The sequence below is a fragment of the Ovis canadensis genome, chromosome 2 (assembly GCF_042477335.2).
Source record: "Ovis canadensis isolate MfBH-ARS-UI-01 breed Bighorn chromosome 2, ARS-UI_OviCan_v2, whole genome shotgun sequence".
Classification (NCBI taxonomy): domain Eukaryota; kingdom Metazoa; phylum Chordata; class Mammalia; order Artiodactyla; family Bovidae; genus Ovis; species Ovis canadensis.
The window spans coordinates 108,930,036-108,952,632 of record NC_091246.1 but is presented as its reverse complement, the minus strand read 5'-3'; the positions used below and the strand labels follow the sequence as shown (position 1 = coordinate 108,952,632).

General features: G+C 38.6%; 1 protein-coding gene across 1 annotated transcript in view; it reads left to right on the top strand.

Moving 5' to 3' along the window:
* Positions 1–22,597, top strand: part of GALNTL6 (polypeptide N-acetylgalactosaminyltransferase like 6) — a 1,485,023-nt gene that overhangs the window by 647,788 nt on the left and 814,638 nt on the right. The gene's annotated exons all lie outside the window — the stretch shown is intronic.

Below are 22,597 nucleotides of genomic sequence, written 5' to 3'. Positions count from 1 at the left end.
TTAGACAGGTGTTGGCAGAATGCCTTAAGTTCTATCTTCAGCTTTAGAAAAAAAACCACTGTGAAATATGGTGAGTACATATGAATAGTGATATATTCCAGTAGAACTGTAAAACCTGTTCCTATTTCTGAAAAAGATCTGTTGTTTACTAGCAAGATGGTTTCTCCAGGCTGGGCTTCTGTTATTTCATAAATACTGGAAATGGTAAGTAACACAAAGAAATATTTTGACCTGGCAATTTTAGCTATTTTATTGTATCTGAACAATAATAGCAAAAAGGCCTGGAGTGCAGAGTATTGGAAAATTCAGCATTGTTTTACTGTTTTTTACTATTCTGATGAACACAATTTGGTTTGTAAGTCAGGGGAATACGATTATAGAAAGTTGTATGAGTTTAGGATTTGATAAATCATATTTGCTTTAAATACAGGATATTACAGGATAAGTTAATATTACAGGATAAGTAAAATCTTTCTATCTTGGCTGGTGGACAGGCGGAAACTTTTTCTAAAGATATTCATCTACCTTCTGTTTCTTTGCATGAAGGAGTTTGGTTTAACTGTAAACTGTGTGTGTTTAAGAATGGCAGTAAACAAGTTTGTCTGTTTTTCCTCTGTCTTACAAGAGAATGCATCTTGAGTTTCTATGAATTAATTGAAGTTTGGAAGTTTTCATTTGCACACAGAAAACTATTCCTTCATCGTACTTAAAAATTCTATAAAAGTAAAACCACTTCGTGTGTTAGCTTTGAGGTTTCTGAAATGTTATTGTCTGCAATGATTCACTTCAAATACTGATTCAGGATTCGTGGTTTATTTGTAGTGTTGACATTTATGTGGCAAAAGAAAGTTGTCTGTTGTTCTGTTTAATTCAGGTTGATTTCAAAGTACCTTTTGCTTTGCATTTCTTAGGTAAATATGTGTTAAATAAGTATCTAAAAAGTAGTTAAAATTAAATGTACTCATTAAATTAATTTAAATAACACAGAAACTTTTTTTTTTATTTTAATTGAGGCTACTTGTTTCAAAGTGGTCATTATTACCTCAGGCTAAAAATGCACATTTCATGTGTTAAAGCTAAAATTTTGCTTTTAAATAAAAGAATGAAAAAGGGAGTAAAGATGTGGGATGGTAGGTACATCACCAAATAAATGATTTTTTTGGTTGACTGGTACCAAGAGAAATAAGAGATACCTGTAGAGAATTTTCTACATAATTAGCTTTGTCTTGGTACAGTATGTCCAATGACAGAATTTTGACCTGAGGATAATAGAGAGGAAACACTTGCTAGCAGTAAATCGTGGTTTGTAGAGAACTTTTTTGTTGAATATTTCTCAAAGGTGCTTTCCAATGGAAAGTTCTTGAAAAGGGAGAAAAGAGTGGTCTTGATTTTTGAATCTCTGTGTAGTAGCGACTCTGATGGACAATCCCTTCACATAGCATGTTCGTGGAAAAGAAGTGTGTTCAGGGTGGTCAATGTCATTGCTTTTCATGAAGTGAAAGAACACAAATAGTATTAGCTGGGAGTGTGGTGGTGATTTTGACTTTCCTAGAGGACATTTTTAAGGAGAATCATTATGTTGCAGAAAGGGGGACCCCTTCCAGGGTCTGAAGCTGGGCTCTTGTCTAACACTCGGAAATAAATTGTCCAAGGAACACATGTGCTGATAAAGCAAGGGATTTTATTGGGAAAGGGTGCCCAGGGGCTAGGGGATGTGTGAGGGGAAGCAGTAGGGTAAGGGGAACTGCTCTGCCACATGGCTTGCAGTCTCAGGTTTTATGGTGATGGGATTAGTTTCCAGGTTGTCTTTAGCCAATCATTCTGACTCAGAGTCTTTCCCAGTGGTGCACACCTTGTTCAGCCAAGATGAATGCCAGCAAGAAGGATTCTGGGAGGTGGTCAGACACATGGTATCTGCTTTTGACCTTTCCTTAACTCTTGTGGTTGGTGGTGGCTTATTAGTTCCATGTTCCTTACCAAGACCTCCTGCCGTAAAATAACTCATGTAAATAGTTGCTGTGGTGCCTGGCGGTTTCAGTCAGTGTGCTTCCCCTAACAGTTATTTTAATGCTTTTGTAAATCTTTCCTTTAAATATTCTATTCCTGGGAGTGATCAAGTGGAAAGTATTATTTTAAAATCATTAAACTTTCAAAAGGGGAAGTTTTAGGGAATATTGCTTTTCATTTCACAAGTCTGATGACATGTGTAGGAGTAAACTTTGAACGACATGATAAAAATACCTTAATAATATTTTATATTACATCACGATTCTAAAGGTTATGAAATAGGAGAGACCTTCCTTTCAAATTGCTGTTTCAGATTACAAAATTCCGTCTGATAGAATGTTAGGGTTCGTGGGCATCCCTGGTGTATGGAATAGGAGAAACGTTCCTTTCAAAGTCTTGTTTCCCATTACAGAGTCTCATCTGATAAAATATTATTGGTGTTTAAAAGCATCACTGTCACTTTCTGAATTGTGGGAAATCTAGAAAATCAACATAATACACACAGGTTAGAATCCTCATACTGACAATGAACTGTATGACTTTGGGTAAATGAACCTCTTGGTGTCTCAAATTTCTTTAACAAATGCGAATAAGTGACTCTTAGTTATCTAAGCTATCCAGGGAGGTTGTGATGGAGACCTCTCTGGCTGATAAAGAAACTGTGCTCCGTAGGAGAACAACTGTTCTCAGTTTCTGCCTGCTGCTGCTGCTGCTAAGTCACTTCAGTCGCCTCACCAAATACTGTCCTAAAAAACAGCATCAATATTCTCCATACTTTTGTGAGGAGATCTTTTCAATTTAATCAAATCATTTTTATAAGATTAAATCAATCAATCATTCTGTCTATCTGTCCATCCATCCACCCACACATCTATCTGTCCCCTCACCACCCCCAGGTGCAATCAGAGTCCTACCTTCATAGAAGGCATATGAAGGCAAATTGTAGTCATTTATAACATGGTAGAAAAATTAGGACTGCATTAACACTAAAAAAAAAAAAAAAAGTTTTACCAATAAGTAGGTAAGCTACAGATATTGAAGAAAAAAATATAAATTGTAGAATTTCAACACAAAGAGGATAAATAGAGCATATTATCTTCCTAAATTATGTCTGTGAGTTTAATGTTCATCAAAACTCATTCAGGACTGTTTTTACTATTAGAAGAGGAGGAAGATATCCCCAGCCATCTCATATTTACAGGGCCTCAAAGACAAAGAAGTTTTCTCTGCTTATTAGTTAGATATGATTTATATCCATATTTTTAAAGGCTATTATACTTTATAATTTTTTGGGTATAACTCAGAAATCAGGTTTTTTCCCCACCAATTCTTTAAAAATCAAATATTCTAGACAAATTATAAAGTACAAGAAAATATAGGGGATGTTTTGTTCTCCTTCAGGAAATTATTTCTGAAACATTACCCTTCATGTTTATTTCCAGAAATACATTCTAGCTCCAGGTCTGTTCACTATGCATTTTAACACCTTTGCCCTACAGCTCTCTGATTCTCTAATGTCCTTTATCTACAGGTGATAATATTTTGGTAAGACTTAATCAGACATTACTGCTTTCTATTTTATGTCCTCCAGGTCAATAGAACAGCTACATCTGAAAAACAGAGCCAACATGGTAGCCGTGTTAATAGCATGACCGTAATATCCCTTGGAATTCATAGTTCCAGAATCATTCTGATTGTGAATTCTTTAAAACTGGTTTCATATCAATAGAGAAAAATGATAAAGTATTTTCAAATTATAGCATTGTTATAAATATTGCAAAATGAATTTTAAAAATCAGCTTGGATTTATCCACTTGACCTAGTTATCAAAATGCATTTTTTTAAAAAGAGGAACCTGTGAGCACTTCTTGGTTTAGATATTTTCTGCAGAGAGCTTGGTAAACAGAGTGTTGTTTTAGCCTCAAAATGTAAGCCTACTGTCTATAAAAACAGGAAGGTGTAGGCCTGCAGGTAAAATTTCAAAGCCAACACAGTTTTTGCTGTCTGAAGCTCACCAAAGTTAGCGTTTTTTTTTCCTAGTAAGCTCTCAGAAATACATTTAACAACTTAACTTGAGGCCTCTAACAAGGCTTCATGATGACTTTAAAGCAGGACTAATCCTAGGCTTATCTCCAAATTCCAGGCAACCTTTGCGGCATCCACATGGAAAATGTTGAAATGTGTGAACTAAGCTGCAGCTTAGCCTCAGAGACGGGGCATATTTGAACCTGACAATTCTCTAAACTTGGTGCGCTTAGATGAATTCAAGTTCAAACCAAGGGGACTCGCAGGAGAGTTGCTGACACACTTCCCTTAACACAGGTGGGGTGGGGGTGGGCCGCTACTGTGCCCTGGACATTGTGCACAGACACACACGCATAGTTACACGCATGTGTTCACGTGCACACGTGTACACACACACACACACACACACACACACACACACACACTCTGATGCCTGCTTGTTTCAAACTTCCTGGACAGAAAAAGAAGGGAGCTGAGTGTTTGAGATTCACAAACACCTATTATTCTCCATATTCTAGTTAGAAAGAAAAGCAGAAGCTTGAAACCATCCTTGCTATCTTAGCAAAATCAGCAACCTTAATGAAATCCAGTTTACTCTTCCCCAGAAAGCATAGGTCCTCACTCCTCAAAAAGTGTGGTCCTTGGACCCACAACATCAGGATCACACTGAGACTTGTCAGGCTGGCAGACCCCAAGGCTCTACCCAGCCATACCAGCGTCTTCATTTCAACAAAATCTAGGTGTCACTGTTATGAAAATCAAGGTTTCAGAATAATGGTCATGTGTCTCAGAACTGGGACTGACGCTTGTCAGCCTGGCAGACCCCCAGGCTCCACCCAGACATACCAGAGTCTTCATTCCAACAAAATCTACATGTCACTGTTGTGAAAATCAAGGTTTCAGAATAACGGTCATGTGTCTCAGAACTGGGACTGACACTTCAGTGAGTAATATAGCTGCATTAATAGCTTAACTTCAAAAACCTTCTGTTTCTTACCCATACTAATATGACATACATTTTTCAATTTGTTCTTATTATTTAGCATTTAATTGATGGTGGATTTATAAATTTATAAGGGGACATTTGGATGGGAATTCTATAGTATTACCTCTACATTATTTTATGGAACATTTGTGAGTACATTTATTTGAAAAAATATTGAAATTGTCACAGATCTGTAGACATTTATTTTGCCTTCTTATGGACTCATTTTACAACAATTTTATATTGAATTTCAGGTTACTGCTGTTACTCCTCCCCAGCCAAACTTCATTCTTTGTTATTCAGGTGTGCCTTCCAATATTTTGCAGGTCTATTTTGCTTTGAAACCATTTTAAAATGTTCTTGTCAAATTCAGATACCATATGTATGTGTATAGCCACCTACACACACACATGCAGTTTCTTTAAGGTCCCTATTACCATCTAAATCTTAGACTCTTCGCATAGTTAAAAGTGTCTATAAATCTTTAAAATACTGAAAATGTTTAAGTCATTATACAAATGGTATTGACAAGTCTTGAATTCTTGAATTTCAGATTCTATTTTACTCAAATACTCTCCTTTTATACTATTAAGGAAAGTTGCCATAATCAGACAAATCAGTAGGCAGAAGTTTTACAACTATTCAAAGTTGAAAGATATCATCAGCATGAAAAGATTGTAAAATAGATGAAAAATGGTAATGCACTTCTATTTTACATAATAAGACACTAACATTAAGTGCATATAAACATTCAGAGATGACAGTCAACAAAAATGCATGTGTACTGGTTTTCTGTCAGATAGTCTACAAGACTGCAAGACAAGCCATTTTTATGTCTCAGATTTATTGAGCGCTGGTCACGGTAAATGAATCTTGAAATTGTTTAGATTTATTATTCAGATTTTAAGTTAAAAGATAATTGCATTTTAAAGTAAAAATATAATATTAAAAGCTAATAAGTAGCAGGAACTGAGAAAATGTTATAAAATTTTATTGCATTCTTTTCTAATTAGAAATTTGTTATCATTTGCTATAGAATTGAAAGAAAGAATATTGATTTCTGATATTTGCATATCATGCCATATAATGACAGTTCTGTTTTAGTGATTATTTAGCATTTATCACTGAAAGTGTGTCCAGAGAATAGAGGGGTACTATTTTCTGGAGCATGAATATGAATGTAGAACAGTTGCATGTTATCAGTATCAGAGGAAAACCAGCAAGGCAATTTCTAAAGAGTTGTCCCTTATTCACTAAGTTGTGTCCAACTCTTTGTGACCCCCTGGATACAGCATGCCAGGCTCCTCTGTCCTTCTCTATCTCCTGGAATTTGCTCAAACTAATATTCATTGAGTCCATAATGTCATCCAACCATCTTACCCTCTGTCATACCCTTCTCCTCCTGCCTTCAATGTTTCCCAGCATCAGGGTCTAAAGAGTATGTTTTGGAAATTATAAAACACAAAATCAAGTCATAAGCGAGTCTATTTGTATTCATAAAATAAGAGTCCTACTCATCAATGGCAAAATATGCTTTAATATAATCTGTCTTGGAAGACAAAGCACTCCTAGGATTTCTCATCCTCTTTGTTGTTCATTGTTGAGTCATCTGCCTCTCTGCGACTACATGGACTGCAGCATGCCAGGCTTCCCTGTCCTTCAGTATCTCCCAGAGTTTGCTCAAACTCATGTACATTGAGTGGGTGATGCCATCCAAACATCTCATCCTCTGTCATCCCCTTCTCTTCCTGCTCTCAGTCTTTCCCAGTATCCGGGTCTTTTCCAATGAGTCAGCTCTTCACATCAGGTGACCAGAGTATTTGAAGCTTCAGCATCCGTTCTTCCAATGAATATTCAGAGTTGATTTCCTTTAGGACTGACTGGTTTTTATCTCCTTGCAGTCCAAGAGACTCTTGAGAGTCTTCTCCGACACCACAATTCAAAAACATCAATTCTTTGGCACACAGCCTTCTTTATGATCCAACTCTCACATCCATACATGACTACTGGAGAAATCATAGCTTTGACTACAAGAATGGCCAAGTGATGTCTCTGCTTTTTAATATGATATCTAGGTTTGTCATAGCTTTCCTTCCAAGGAGCAAGTCTCTCTCTTTCTCCTTCCGTTAAATTAAAATACAGTCTCACATGATGTAAATGTCTATGTAAACTAAGGACATATCTGACACATTAATGAGAGGTATGTGTCCTTGCTGAGCCCCATCTTTATTGTAGAATTCAAACTAGCTTCTTGTTGCTCTCTTTTCTTCAGTAGAGCAAGTAAATAACCCCTCCAGCTCTGGGGATTTTTCCCTGAGTGTTACAAATGCTCATGAGGCTCACGACCCTCATGATGACCATGGGAATGCTTTCTTTATTCAAGAAGAGACAAGTTATTTTAAGTAGGTTCTTATTTTGCAGATCAGGATAAAAGTTCTTGACATACTATAAAGGCATGTGTTATTCTTGATGAATTGTTTCATGAATTAGTCTTTATTTGACCGGCCCTAGAAGATTCAACCTGGTTTTAGAAAACCCAGAGGAACCAGAGATCAAATTGCCAACATCTGCTGGATCATCAAAAAAGCAAGAGAGTTCCAGAAAAAACATCTATTTCTGCTTTATTGACTATACTAAAGCCTTTGACTGTGGATCACAACAAACTATGAATTCTGAAAGAGATGGGAATATCACACCACCTGACCTGCCTCTTGAGAAACCTGTACGCAGGTCAGGAAGCAACAGTTAGAACTGAACAGGGAACAACAGCCTGGGTCCAAATAGGAAAAGGAGTATGTCAAGGCTGTATATTGTTACCCTGCTTATTTAACTTATATGCAGAGTACATCATGAGAAACACTGGGCTGGATGAAGCACAAGCTGGAATCAAGATTGCCAGGAGAAATATCAATAACCTCACATATGCAGATGACACCACCCTTATGGCAGAAAGTGAAGAAGAACTAAAAAGCCTCTTGATAAAAGTGAAAGAGGAGAGTGAAAAAGTTGGCTTAAAGCTCAGCGTTCACTAAGATCATGGCATCCAGTCCCATCATTTCATGGCAAATAGATGGGGAAACAGTGGAAACAGTGACAGACTTAATTTTTCTGGGCTCCAAAATCACTGCAGATGGTGATTGCAGCCATGAAATTAAAAGACGCTTACTCCTTGGAAGGAAAGTTATGGCCAACCTAGATAGCATATTCAAAAGCAGAGACATTATTTGCCAACAAAGGTCCGTCTAGTCAAGGCTATGGTTTTTCCAGTGGTCATGTATGGATGTGTGAATTGGACTACAAAGAAAGCTGAGCACCAAATGATTGATGCTTCTGAACGTGGTGTTGGAGAAGACTCTTGAGAGGCCCTTGGACTACAAGAAGATCTGACCAGTCATCCTAAAGGAGATTAGTCCTAGGTGTTCATTGCAAGGACTGAAGTTGAAGCTGAAACTCCAGTAGTTTGGCCACCTGATGCAAAGAGCTGACTCATTTAAAAAGACCCTGATGCTGGGAAAGATTGAGGGCAGGAGGAGAAGGGGACGACAGAGGATGAGATGGTTGGATGGCATCACTGACTCAATGGACATGGGTCATCTGGGAGCTGGTGATGGACAGGGAGGCCTGGTGTGCTGCGGTTCCTGTGGTCACAGACAGTCAGACTCAACTGAGCAACTGAACTGTACTGAGAAGGTTCAGAACTTTGGGGATTACATTTGTCTGTCTTCTAAATAAATATAATATATCAAATTTGATGAAATTTATTTCAGTTCACTTTGAGTAAAACTTATATTTAGCTGAATAAAAATAAATTTGCTGAGACGTTCATACTAATAGGCATTTTATGTAGTGTTAATTAAAAACTGTTTTTAAAATGTTTTAATGTAGAATTTGAGACTAAAGTTTTAGAATGGACCAGTTCTAGATGAATTTTGAGCACCAAAAATAAGTATCTTGGAAAACGTGTAATAGAATGAAGAGGCATATTTAAGTTTGATTGGCTAGTTGGGCTGTAGTTAGGTACCAAATATTAAAGTATATTTCACAGTTGAAAAATTTTATTATTGCTTTCTTTTTCTTTATCACTTAAAATATTCTGTGTATTTAATTAAATGAAATAGATTAAAAATAATGTAACCCCTGTGAGATCTTTAAAAATGCCATACAGAAAATTTAGTCCATTGGGGATAAATAAGTATTTGTATTTCCTCTATTCTTTGGCGTTAAGCATTTAAAATTATTTTCATTTAAAATAATGATACATCTCATCTAATTGTCATTTTTCTAACTGGTATTTTGCTCTTTTACAGTTTCATTCTCTTCTTAATGTTAGTTTAAGGTGTATGAGATTGTCATTGTAGAACATTAATGTCATCTTTTCTAGAACATTAACATATAATTTTGTAAATCATTGTCAATTAATTGAACATTGTCATTTTTTGTAGAACATTAATGTATAATTTAATGTATTTCAACCTTCATAGGAAACCTTCTTAAAACTTCTCTCTGAACTGAATAATTATTTAGGGCTCATGTTTTAAATCAGGCCTTTTAAAGACAGGGAAGGGCAATTCCCACCCTGAGATGGTGGATGTGGGTAAGCCCCTCTGGCTTTCCAGTTGCTTTTTCTGGATGAAAACTCCACTTGGGTGAATTAATATAGGTTTGGCAAAGAATAGGATGCTTCTTTTCAAAGCAAAACTGTTACAGCTCACTGATGTCACAAGGCATGACTTCCTCAGGAAAAAATAAATTGCACAATCCATTTTATGGCCGATTAAATCCCATTTATTTTCCTCACAGACAGCTGTTTTGAGTAGGATTGTCACTCATTTGAAACCATTTTCTGGATCCTAGGCTTCAGGTCTTGGGTAGGCATGACTTTCTCTGATGAAATAAAAGCTTATATTGTATGATTATTCCCCTTGTCAGCAAACCTCAGCTAGTGAGCTTTAATTAAAAAAAAAATTGATATTTCAAACAGTTCTTTTTTGATATCTCAATATCCCTCTGCTCTTAATTAAAAAAAAGAAAAGCTCAATGCATTGACACAGTGCAAAAAAACCTGAAAATAATGCCTTCTCTATCTTGACTTACAACAGTTCCTTAGAAAATTATCAGTCTCTCATCACTCAAGGTTTTTGATGAGGTGGCAAGTTTTAGACATCAAATGCATCAATATATACGAAACACATGTTATCAAAATTCCCTAATAAAAATTAAATCATTTATGTCCACTAAGGAACAATTCCACAGTGTTGTTATTGTCCATTCACTTGGTCGTGTCTGACTGTTTGCCACCCAATGGACTGCAGCACACCAGGCTTCCCTGTCCTTCACCATCTCCCAGAATTTGCTCAAATTCATCTCCATTGAGTCGGTGATGCTATCCAACCATCTCAACCTCTGTCGCCCCCTTCTCCTCCTGCCCTCAAGAATCTTTTATAGTAAGTTGGTGAGTCTTTTATGGAAGAGTCTCTTACAGTGAGTCAGTCTTTGAATCAGGTGGCCGAAATATTGGTGCTTCAGCTTCAGCCGCAGTCCTTCCAATGACTATTCAGTTTGTTTCTTTAGGATTGACTGATTTGATCTGCTTGAGAGTCCTCTCCAGCACCACATTTTGAAAGCATCAATTCTTCAGTCCTCAGCCTTCTTTATGGTCCAGCTCTCTCATCCATACATGACTACTGGAGAAACCATAGCTCTGACTAGATGGTTGTTGGGAAAGTGATGTCTCTGGTTTTTAATACACTGTCTAGGTTTGTCATAGCTTTTCTTCCAAGGAGCAAGTGTCTTTTAATTTCAAACTGCAGGTAGGATCTTTGAGATGAAAGAAATGGCAGGGGATCTTTGTACTTTTGTCTAAGACTTTATGAATTTTTATACATCTAAGTTTTATAGACGAGTAAGTGGAGACTCAGGGACGTGACATCCTAGGTGACACGTGAGGGCAACTTTATATGCAGACATAAATGCTACATTAACCTCAAATGGATACCGTTTCTGCTTAGGGAGCCTGGATTCCTCTCCTCTGCAGTTATCTCTTATGTCTAATTCTGAGAAACTAGAATCATTCTGATAAGTCCCTGTAATTTGATAAAGCTGTGCTACAGTTACATAGACCCTCTAGATAATTGAATCTAATTTATTACTCATTTTCGCCTTAGGTTCAGGATCATGATAAAAACCATTTCACTGTGTACACACACATAGTAGAATGGAGAATTTGTGAGAAAAATAATGACTCGAATGCACAAATCCCAGTGTCCAAAAGGCCTTATACCCTTGCAGGGGTGCCAATCAGGTCTTTCCTCCTGAAGAAAAGAGTGTTTCTAACACTGAGAGGGTCAAAAAGTGATAACATACGTCTTAAAACATAGATATGCTTAATTTTGCTTCTCAGGCTGATTCATAGTGGAATTTATTGAGGCAAGTGAATGGGTTCTAGGCTGACCCCTTGTAAAGCGTCTAAGTCTGCCTTCACTCTGGATGTATTGTTGCGAATTTCACAACACACTTCTGCCTCACTTCACAGAAACTAGGACACTCTTGAGATTGCTGCAGGGGAGGGAGGGACACATTGGTGTAAAACATTCCAGAAAGGGAGACTCTTTCTGGGACTGAGAAGCTGTTGGAGGTGGGGTGGAGATGCCTGGCAAATATCTAGTATCGGATTGAATACTAATGAAAACATCCTTATTTTTTTCATGTTTTCTGTTTTATCTCCTAAAAATCTGTGTGGAATATGTATCCACAAGCCACTTAAAAACCTAGTGGCTGCCTCATAGCCCAGAAAACACTGACCCCTACATTGTAGTGGGACAGTGACCCAAGGAAGTTTAACTTTACACCTTGAATAAACTTGAACTCTGTAACTTATCATTTTGACTTTGCATATTTCTACAGGGTAAATTGGGCTTCCCAGGTGGCATTAGTGGTAAAGAATTTTCTTGCCAGTTCAGGAGACATAAGAGACAGGGGTTAGATCTCTGGATTGGGAAGATCCCCTTGGAGGAGGGCATCGCAACCCACAGCAGTGTTCTTGCCTGGAAAATCCCATGGACATAGGAGCCTGGTAGGCTACAGTCCATAGGGTCACAAAGAGTCAAACACGACTGAAGCCACTGAGCACAAGCATGCAGGATAAATTAAGGCTACTGCCAACCTAATGGAGATATACCACAGGTTTGAAATAACATTTAAGCAGTTGATTTCTTTCAGGTTGGGTACTTTTTTCTCTTTTAGTCTTGTTCACTTGAAATACTTAGAGACACAGATGTATAGAACGGACTTTTGGACTGTGGGGGAGAGGGAGAGGGTGGGATGATTTGGGAGAATGGCATTGAAACATGTATACTATCATGTAAGAAATGAAGCGCCAGTCTATGTTTGATACAAGATACAGGATGCTTGGGGCTGGTGCACGGGGATGATCCAGAGAGATGATACGGGGTGGGAGGTGTGATGGGGGCATCAGGATTGGGAGCTCGTATACACCCGTGGCGGATTCATGTCAATGTATGGCAAAACCAATACAGTATTGCAAACTAAAATAAAGTAAAAATAAAATTTAAAAAATAAAATAAAATAAAAAAATAAAAGCACAAAGAGACACAGAGATAAAGAACAGACTTTTGGACTCTGCAGGAGAAGGTGGGATGATTTGAAGGTGGAATGATTTGAAAGAATAATATTGAAACATGTGTATTACCACATGTGAAATAGATCGCCAGTCCAGGTTCCATGGATGAGACAGGGAGCTCAGGGCTGGTGCACTGGGATGACCCTGAGGGACGGGATGGGAAGGGACGTGGGTGGGGGCTCAGGATGGGGGACACATGTACACCCATGGCTGATTCAGGTCAATGTATGGCAAAAACCACTACAATACTGTAAAATAATTAGCCTCCAATTAAAATAAATAAATTTTTAAAAGTTTTTAAAGAAAAGAAAAGAAATGAAAGGTTCTGTGGAGAAAAGCTATCTAGTTATTTTACAGTATTGAGGATTATAAAAGCATGGAGTCATTGGGACAGATAGAAGTATTGCAAGCAGTTAACAGCCTATGTGTGAAGAGTCTTGAATCCAAGTCTCAGCTCTGCCACTTCAGGTCTAGGGAGCTTAGAAAGGATTGATGTACCCCTAGATTATAGAAACATCAAGCTGTGATTTCACTATTTTTTCCCTTTCAAAAAAAATTATCTCTAAACTGAAAGGTTTGGAAAAATAAGTCACTTGCTATAGAAAGGAAGATAGCAGGAAAATCCATGACCACTTCAAATAAGCTCAAGCTTGAAGGTCTAAATGATTGCCATGAGCTTGGAGAAATTACAAAATTTATCTTTTAACCATGAATAATCTTCATGAAATGATGAAGGAAATAACTTCCCAAGACTGGAGTCTGATAAATGTAGAGTTTCTATCTGTAAAAAGGCACATTTCAGGTTCCAAAGTTCAGTGCACTTACTTATGATATTTTGGAAAAGATTTTTTTTTTTTAAGAAATTGCATCCCTGCTTTTAAGTAACACTACTCAGCAGTAGTGTTACTTAAAAGCTGGAGAAGACTCTTGAGAGTCCCTTGAACTGTAAGGAGATCACTGCAGTCCATTCTAAAGGGAATCAGTCCTGAATGTTCATTGGAAGGACTAATACTGAAGCTGAAGCTCCAATACTTTGGCCACCTGATGCAAAGAACTGACTCACTGGAAAAGACCCTGATGCTGGAAAAGATTGAAGGCAGGAGGAGAAAGGGGCAACAGAGTATGAGATGGTTGAATGACACTACTGGCTCAATGGACATGAGTTTGAGCAAACTCTGGGAGATAGTGAAGACAGAAGCCAGCTGCAGTCCATGCGGTTACAAAGAGTCAGACGCGACTTGGAGACTGAGCAACAGTGCAATAGTAATGCTCCTGGTAGCAGGCAGCACTAGAGGTCAACACAAGTCTGTTATATGTCAGTCAAACATCATCCCTGGATGGGGGAAGGGGATGACTTCCAAGCTCAGATTCTCTTAGACCTGGGACTTTCTCACTATGCCGAGGAGTGACCATAATTTAATATGCCCTCAGGAGACCAAATTGCCTCGCCCCCTTGGCCCCCTCCCTCGTACAGGAGATGGCTTTCATAGGCCACTCTTTTCAACATCTGAGGTTACCTCAATTGCATGGCATTGAGCAGCCTGTAGGTGTGCTCACCTGCTAAACCCACTTTGTCACACATGCTTCTCTAGGAAAGGCGAGACATACATGAGTAATGGTGTCTCCATGGAAATAGAAGCCAGGCTGAATAGGAGATGGCCTAATAAGATAAGCCTTGGTGGTATGCTAAGCTCCCTGGAATCCCTGAAACTGTCATTTTTGCTGGCCATAGTCTTTGTTTTCCTTTACTTGAGGTCTCTATACCCCAACATGAAGCCCTAAAGAGACCCAGACAGCTTGGCAGTCCTGACATCCTACCTAAGACCATAGGTGACATGATCATCTTGTAAATCACCATAGGTCCCTCATTGCATTAGAATTATGAATCAAAAGGAGAAGTCATTCTGATGGGCAAAGATTCGGGGAGGTGTAAACCAGACCTTCCTTCATTTCAATATCTGTAGCTTGCTAGTAGCGACCAGTCAGCCTAATGGGAAACACTGAAAGCTCATCAGTGATGTTTTCTTAGCCACACGCTTTCTTTCAGCAGAAACGCTTTCTCGTAACTGGCAAGTAGGACTAAAAAATAAGGTGCCCTTAAAATGAATCCCAGGGATGGGGGAGCCTGGTGGGCTGCCGTCTACGGGGTCACGCAGAGTTGGACACGACTGAAGTGACTCAGCAGTAGCAGCAATGATGACAACCTTGAGTTTAACCATCTGATAATTGGGAAACTACATGCTCATCTGCAATGACATGACAATTTCAATAGTGTATGAAGGCGGGAGAAGGGGACGACAGAGGATGAGATGGTTGGATGGCATCACTGACTCAATGGACATGAGTTTGAGCAACCTCTGGGAGTTGGTGATGGACAGGGAAGCCTGGCGTGCTGCAGTCCATGGGCTTGCAAAGAGTTGGACACGACTGAGCTACTGAACTAAACTGAACAGAAAGTATAGTTAATCAAATAAGGCCACATTGACTAGGGATCAGGGAACTGATGAACGATTCCAAAAATTATATCATCCAGCATGGAGGAACCATAAAGGAAACTCCACTTAGGAAAACTTGGGGTCTGAAATCAAGACTATTGCACTTGACTTTATAACCTACTTCGGAACTGTCTGTGATTGCACTGCTCATGGTAAAAACTGTAAAATATTACTCATTGGTAGAACTTGAAAGAGAATAGCCACGAATACTTCCAATGAAGATGTGATTCCCTCGCATCAGACTGTCGACCCAAAGGCACATCTGCTGTGTGTAATTATTCAGATCAAACCCAGGTATCACAGAGTGAACTCTTCTGTAGGCCAGAGGCAATTTCTTTCAAGCCCTGAATAGAAGGCTGCATTCAGTATTTTCAGCTTGTTCCCTAACTGTCTTTCTCTGTCTCTCCTTATCTTTGAAAGGAATGAACCTACTCCATGGTTTCATGTTTAGACACCTGATCATTAAGGATAGTGTGTAACATAATTCAGCAAATGAATATAGCATGCCAAACATATGTTTCAAGTTTTAGGAACGCTGGCTACTTAATTTCTATGTCGGGCATGGTCCTCTTCCTCTGTCTTTGTCTTGTCATAATAAAAAATTAAAACAAGGGGGATTTAAGAGGGAGGGGACATATGTATACCTATGGTCAATTCATGTTGATGTAGGACAGAAATCAAACCAATATTGTAAACCAATCATCAATCAATTAAAAATAAATATTAAAAAAAATGACAGAGCAGAAATCTCACTCAGGCAGCATTTATTAAACAAGTGACATGAAAAAATATACTCCCCAGATGTGAGAGCAGACTAACCCCATAAGAGTGGTCCCACCCCTTCAAGGTTTTTCTTTTTATATCCTTGTTCCCTCCCCCAAGCAGGCCTAGGAGTCCAGTTTGTTTTGCCCCATGTCAAAGAGCGTATGTATGCAAGACTAATTAGGGAAAGTGGTTTGTTGGGCATGTTTTTCCCCCTACAAAGCTCCAGGCTGTAGATTTTCCTTTTGTTCTGTTTTTTGCAGGCTTTTTAATTTCTTTGTCTCCCTTTTAGCTGCAGATTTTTAGCCACAATTTTGGACTCTTTACATACCATCTCTAAAATTTGTTTTTACCACTTTCAGCATTAATAAAGGGTTATGTTGCTAATTTTAGGGGAAACTCTGAGTCTGTACTACAGAATAGTTAATATTTTATAGTAAATTCAAATCCCTTAGCAAGGTAGGTTGAGCTTCTGAGATGATTTGGCCTGGTGAAGGCTCTTTCCTGGTGAGAGATGTTAATTACAGGACATCACTGGTAACAGCTACAGTGATTGATCTGTTCAAGTACTTTAAGCCCCTGTCCCTTTTAGGATCAGAGAAGAGCTGTAAGGGAGCTGAAATCCAACGTGCCCAGTAAGAAAGCTATCCATGCTCTCACATCAGTACTGAGCTTCATTCCTTCTGGGGTTAGGGAGATGCTTACAGATTATGGTTCTACACTTGGTCTAAAAATGGACCCTAGGTTAAGCTCTTGCCAAGACATTGCAGGGTGAATAATATCAACATCTTCTATTCATTTTCAGTGTCAGAAAATGAGGTTAATTCTCTTATTTTATCGACAGTGAGTCAGAAGGGGCAGAAAATGGGCCACCGTGTCTAAGGAAGGGCTCTGGGCTGTGCTCCACCCCAATAACAAACTAGTCATGTCAGCCAGTGTCTCCTCCTTCCCTTCTCTGTCATGAGAGGGGTGGTTAAGTACGTGCTCTGGGCATGTTGTAGGTGTGAATCGTGGCTTTACTTTTACTGATGTTGTCACCATGAACAAGCTATTTATCACACTTGCCTGTACTCATTGGGAAGTAGAGTTTCTGCATTTAAGCAATTAGAACTTTGGTGTGTATAAACTAGGCACTTAATAATTTAGGCTGTTATTGTCTTTTCTATAAATGTTGAAATTGAACCAGATGGCTACTGATTCTCTCTCCAACAGTTTTGGGTACAGATTTAATATCTTTGCTTCAGAGATGATTAAAACATGTTTAAACAAGTAATTCTTTCTTTCCTTTAAAGCTATAAACTTAGAATAGTTGCAACACATTGGTGGAAAAATTACCTAAACCTCAACAAGGGACAAACACATTATCTTTAGGGGTTTCTGGGCTCACTGTGTTTTCATCAAGATGACTCTGAAGCTGTATAATACCATGAAAATTGTAACTCTGAGTGATACAGAGTCCAAGGAGCTCCTCATATGAGGTTTGGATACTTAAAGTAAATCAGTTATTTTAGAATTTAATTATTTATTCTGATTAAATAAATCTAGGAAATGGAGCAGTTTAATTCAATTTTTTGTTGCTATATAGTTGTGTCCGACTCTTTGCAACCCATGAACTGCAGCACAGCAGGCCTCCCTGTCCTTCACTATCTCCTGGAGTTTGCACAGACTCATGCCCACCAAGTCAGTGATGCCATCCAACCATCTCATCCTTTGTTGCCCGCTTCTCCTCCCACCCTCAGTCTTTCTCAGCATCAGGATCTTTTCCAGTGAGTCGGCTCTTCACATCAGGTGGCCAAAGTATTGGAGCTTCAGCTTCAGAATCAGTCCTTCCAATGAATACTCAGGGTTGATTTCCTTTAGGATGGACTAGTTTGATTTCCTAATACTCCTAGGGACTCTTGGTTGCATTGTAGTTAGGATTCTGAGCGTTCACTGTCATGGTCTGGATTCAATCCCTGACTGGAAAACTGAGATCCCTCAAACCTCATGCACAACCAGAAAAGAAAAAAAAAAAAAAAACAGTCAAAGTAGCTCTGATTAACTTACTGAAATGCACCTTCTAACTTGTTCTGTCTCCAGGTTTGTCCCACTGAAATCCATTACTCATTATCAAAATGACTTTTATTACCACCAAAACTTTGCCAATCACTTTTTAAAAAAACTCTCCTTTGCTTTCTGGGAGCCCCACCCTAGCCTGCCCCTTGGAGTCCACTCTTCCTCAGGAGACTCTGAGTTCTTGACTTCTCTACTCACCTTCTCTGAATTCTGTCTTCCAGTTGTTGCCATTGAAAACCCAAAATGACAGGTTTTCCCTCCACACAGTGTGTATTAGTCACCTTTGATATGTTTTCAGTCCTACTTTCTTGACCTGAAATGTATCTCCATAAAACGTCTCTTGCTTCTGTATCCCTATTTTGACTAATCCTTTAAGACTAACATGACACCTTCAGCCCACTTGCCTTGAACTTACTGTTGCTGGCCAAAATCTTGGCTTTCTCCACCCACCGAAGCTGAATAAAACAGATGGAGAAGAATTTGGAGGAAACAGAAAGGTGGCTTTAATTCCAGCTGGTGGAGAGGGGAACATAGTCTGCTCATGCTTCAAGAACTGTCCCCTACTCCATGAGGAGCCTAGGGGCTTATGTAAGATGAGGGCTCCCAGTCAGGAGTAGGTGATGAGGAACAAAGGTGTAAGAATCTTGGATTCTTCTTTCTCTTGCATTGTTTCAAGAACAGTCGTAGGCTGATGTCAGTAACCCAGGAATTGAGTCCAACAGCCCAGTGGCCCTTCCCTTTCTTTCTGATATGTAAAAAGAGAAAAATGCAAGAGATGGTTTGCAGAGAGAGTGCTGTAAAGGTGAGCACTGGATCCAGGATGTAATTAGCATAGAGTTGACGTCACCTAGGCTTCCCAGGTGACTCAAACAGTAAAGAATCTGCCTGCAACAGCAGGAGACCAGGGTCTTATTCCTGGGTTAGGAAGATCCCCTGGAGGAGGAAATGGCAACCCACTCCAGCATTCTTGCCTAGAGAATCCCGTGGACAGAGAAGCCTGCTGGGCTACAGTCCATGGGGTCACAAAGAGTCAAATGTGACTAACACTTTCAAAGGATAATAAGTGCACAATGTAGCTCATGCAGAGTTAGGAGGCAGAAAAGCAAAGTTAGTTACAGATCACAAATTAGGAAGTGTTAAAGTAAAAACTATGAATGTTCAGGCCTGCTCGCTGTTCTATCTTCTTTGTTCTCAGGAAAGGGAAATAAAATTCCTTCCTCTTTTTCCTTTTCACTGTAACATTACTCTTTGAGAGGCCTAGAAAGGATTACTTTAAAATAATCAACAAATTCAAAATCCTGTGACTCAATTTTCCCAGCAGTAAAATGAAGATAATAGTAGCCATCTCATTGAGAGGTCTTAGGAATTAAAGCGAATATATCTAAAATACTTAATGCATGGCACAGAGAAGCCCATAACCATGTTGGCACCTCCCTTTAAGGAATATCCCTCTTTACTGTGGTAATTTTCTCCATTAATATCACTTCAATTTCCACATTATTTGGATGTGCATTTCTGTCTATCCCCACTACAAATTGGTGAGCTCCTTGAAGAAGGGGATTATCATGTTTATTTTTTTATGTCTGAGTCTAGGTCGCAGTCATAAAAGTATTATGGATTGGACCAGCCTGTGTATTCATTCATACGCTTATCCCTGGGAAAAGAAACCATTCTTTTCTTCAAAAGTAAACATATGAAAAATAGGTTCAGCTATTAGAATTTATGTCTTCACCCCCTTTAGCTAATTAAATGATTGAGAGATTCCACAAAATAGAAAACTTTGCCAATTCATATAGCAACATTTGTTAAAGATAATGGAGCTTCTAGCAACAAAATACTTCTTTGCAACACTTATCTCCAAGAGTAACAAGCTCATGACTTACGAAGTTACTCTCATTTTAGAGAGTTTGTAAATAATTTAAGATATGGTATTAATTATTTTGGGCTTCCCTGGTGGCTCAGTGGTAAAGAATCTGCCTGTCACGCAGGAGACTCAGGTTCAATCCCTGGGTTGGGAAGATTCCCTGGAGAAGGAAACGCAACCCATTCTGGTATTCTTATCCGGAAAATCCCATGGACATGGTGCTACAAGCTATAACGTGTCCTATATAACATTTAAAGTTGTGAAAAACAATTAGAATGCTTATGGTCTCTGTCCTCACATTGGACAGACATCTCTGAGGGCAGATTCAGGTTCGTCGCACTACATCCCCAATGGCTGAAATACAGAAGAGAGGATTCTTAATTAGCATTTGCTAAATAAATGAACACATCATGGATGAAAAGTCCCCCTTCATTTCAAAAGTAAAACCATAACATCCTCAGCCCTCATGGTTACAGTGAGCTTCAATTTCAACCCTCGTCTTGATTTTCTTCAAATTCCTTCTTAGGCATAAGCTTCAGAATTCATCTGGAAACCTAACATGTGAAATCTTTTTGTGGGAGAGGGCGAGGGTGGGATGATTTGGGAGAATGACACTGAAACATGTGTAATATCATATGTGAAATGAATCCCCAGTCCAGGTTCGATGCATGATACTGGATGCTTGGGGCTGGTGCACTGGGATGACCCAGAGGGATGGTGCGGGGAAGGGGGAGGGAGGGGGGTTCAGGATGGGGAGCACGTGTATACCTGTGGCGGATTCATGTTGATGTATGGCAGAACCAATAGAATATTGTAATTAACCTCCAATTTAAATAAATTTATATTAAAAAATAAAACAAACAAAGTTTGTTTGGCAAAACAAACAAAAAAAGTCATACCAGTATATAGCACTTTCTTCTAAGTTTTAACGTTTAAGTAAGGATAAAAGTTCATGGAGTCCTATTAATTTGGTAACCCTGACAGAAATCAGAGATATTTTAAGAGCTTAAAAAGCCAGGCTGACCCACCTTTAGACACTGGGTATAATTGAAGACAATTTCAGCTTCCATTAAGAGTTCTGTTATGTGCAGGCCCTGTCAAAAATCTAGACTAAGCCTTATGTCACTGTAGAAAAAGCAGCAATTCATCTGTATTTGTTTCAACTTGACACTGGCTGGTGGAGGATAGGAGACAGATAATTTGATAGCATGTGTTTTGACGATGGCTGTGGTTTATGGAAACTTTTCTAATTTGTCATCCACTTTTTATTGTCTCTATTACTAAAGTTCATATAAAAAGTATATACATATTGTTTTCTAATAAGTGTTTTTAGGTAGCGTTTTTAGGTAGTGTTTTTACTTCGGCTGACAAAATAAAAACTGTTTGCTGTTTAAATTTGAATTTCAGTTAAAAATCTCAAATCTAATTGGTGTCTTGCTGTTTTGCTCACTGTGTTGTGCTGTGCTTCAGTCAGCTGTGCCCGACCCTTTGTGGCCCTATCAGCTATATCCCGCTAGGCTCTTCTGTCCATGGGATTCTCCCCAGGCAAGAATCCTGGAGTGAATTGCCATGCGCTGCTTAAGTCCCCTGCATTGGAACGTAGGTTCTTTACCACCAGCGGCACTTGGGATGCCCTTTTTCTTCTTTCCTTAGGATTAAAAAAATATATTAACTCCTCACCAGCTTCAGATGTTAGCTGATTGATGAATAGAAGAGACATAAAGTTTTCAGGCATCCATTTGGTACAGGAAGTAGTCTCAACTGAGGAATTAGAACTTTCTGAGGTTTAGGCTTTAAAACTAACACCCCATGAGTTTCTGAGGTTTAGGCTTTAACATTAACACCCCGAGAGTTGCAGTGTGCCATTTTTACGGATCGATTTCATTGGGAGAGAGAAAACAGAGGCAGGGAGCACAGTTCTGTTCGTGTGGACAGCTCTGGGATTGCTTTATCTTTGTTGGCCAACAGATATGCTGGCAATTTTCTCACCAGGCTGGCCAGACTACAAGCTTGAAAAGGTCTCCTGGTGGGGGAGTATTTTCATCTGTGTGGGTTCACCTGATGATTTATTGAGTCAGAACGAAGTAGAAGTTGTACACCTCAGTCATTGGTTAGACCCTAATCCAGTTACCAGATAATGAATCTCCCCCATAAGAGCAAGTTTTCTTGCGATGATATTGATATCAGTGTAAGCTTGTTCTCCTTTGTATATTTGCATAAGATCTCCAGTGGGAAAACTGTGTTAAGCTGTGTGAAAGAATAGTGCTCTTACGAGAATAAAACTTTTTCATCTCATTCACTGATAGTTTTTAAGAAGTTATTTCAATGTCCTGACTTATATGCAAGAAATGAGAGTAAGGGCTGTGCTAAATCTTTAATTTTAATGGACATGTTAATGCAGGTAGGTTTCTCATTTTGTACTTCTACAAATGGACAGAACAAAATCTCCTGAATGAATAGTATAGATATACTATGTAAATCTTATATAATATAGTTATGCTATGTAAATAGTATAGTTATACATGTTTTCTTCCAAAGAAATTTAATTTTGCCTTCTAAGACATGAATATGTATATGTCTCATGAATACATGAGAAGGTTAAAGTTTACATTTATAAAACTTCAGGCTTTTAACCCTTTTTGTCAACACCATCACTGTTCCATTAATTAATAAAGGTTCTAGTTTATTTTTTCATATTAGCTGAGGATATAAAATGATAGCAAAAATATATCTGAAGAAAATTGTTTTATTTTTATTGTAAAAAT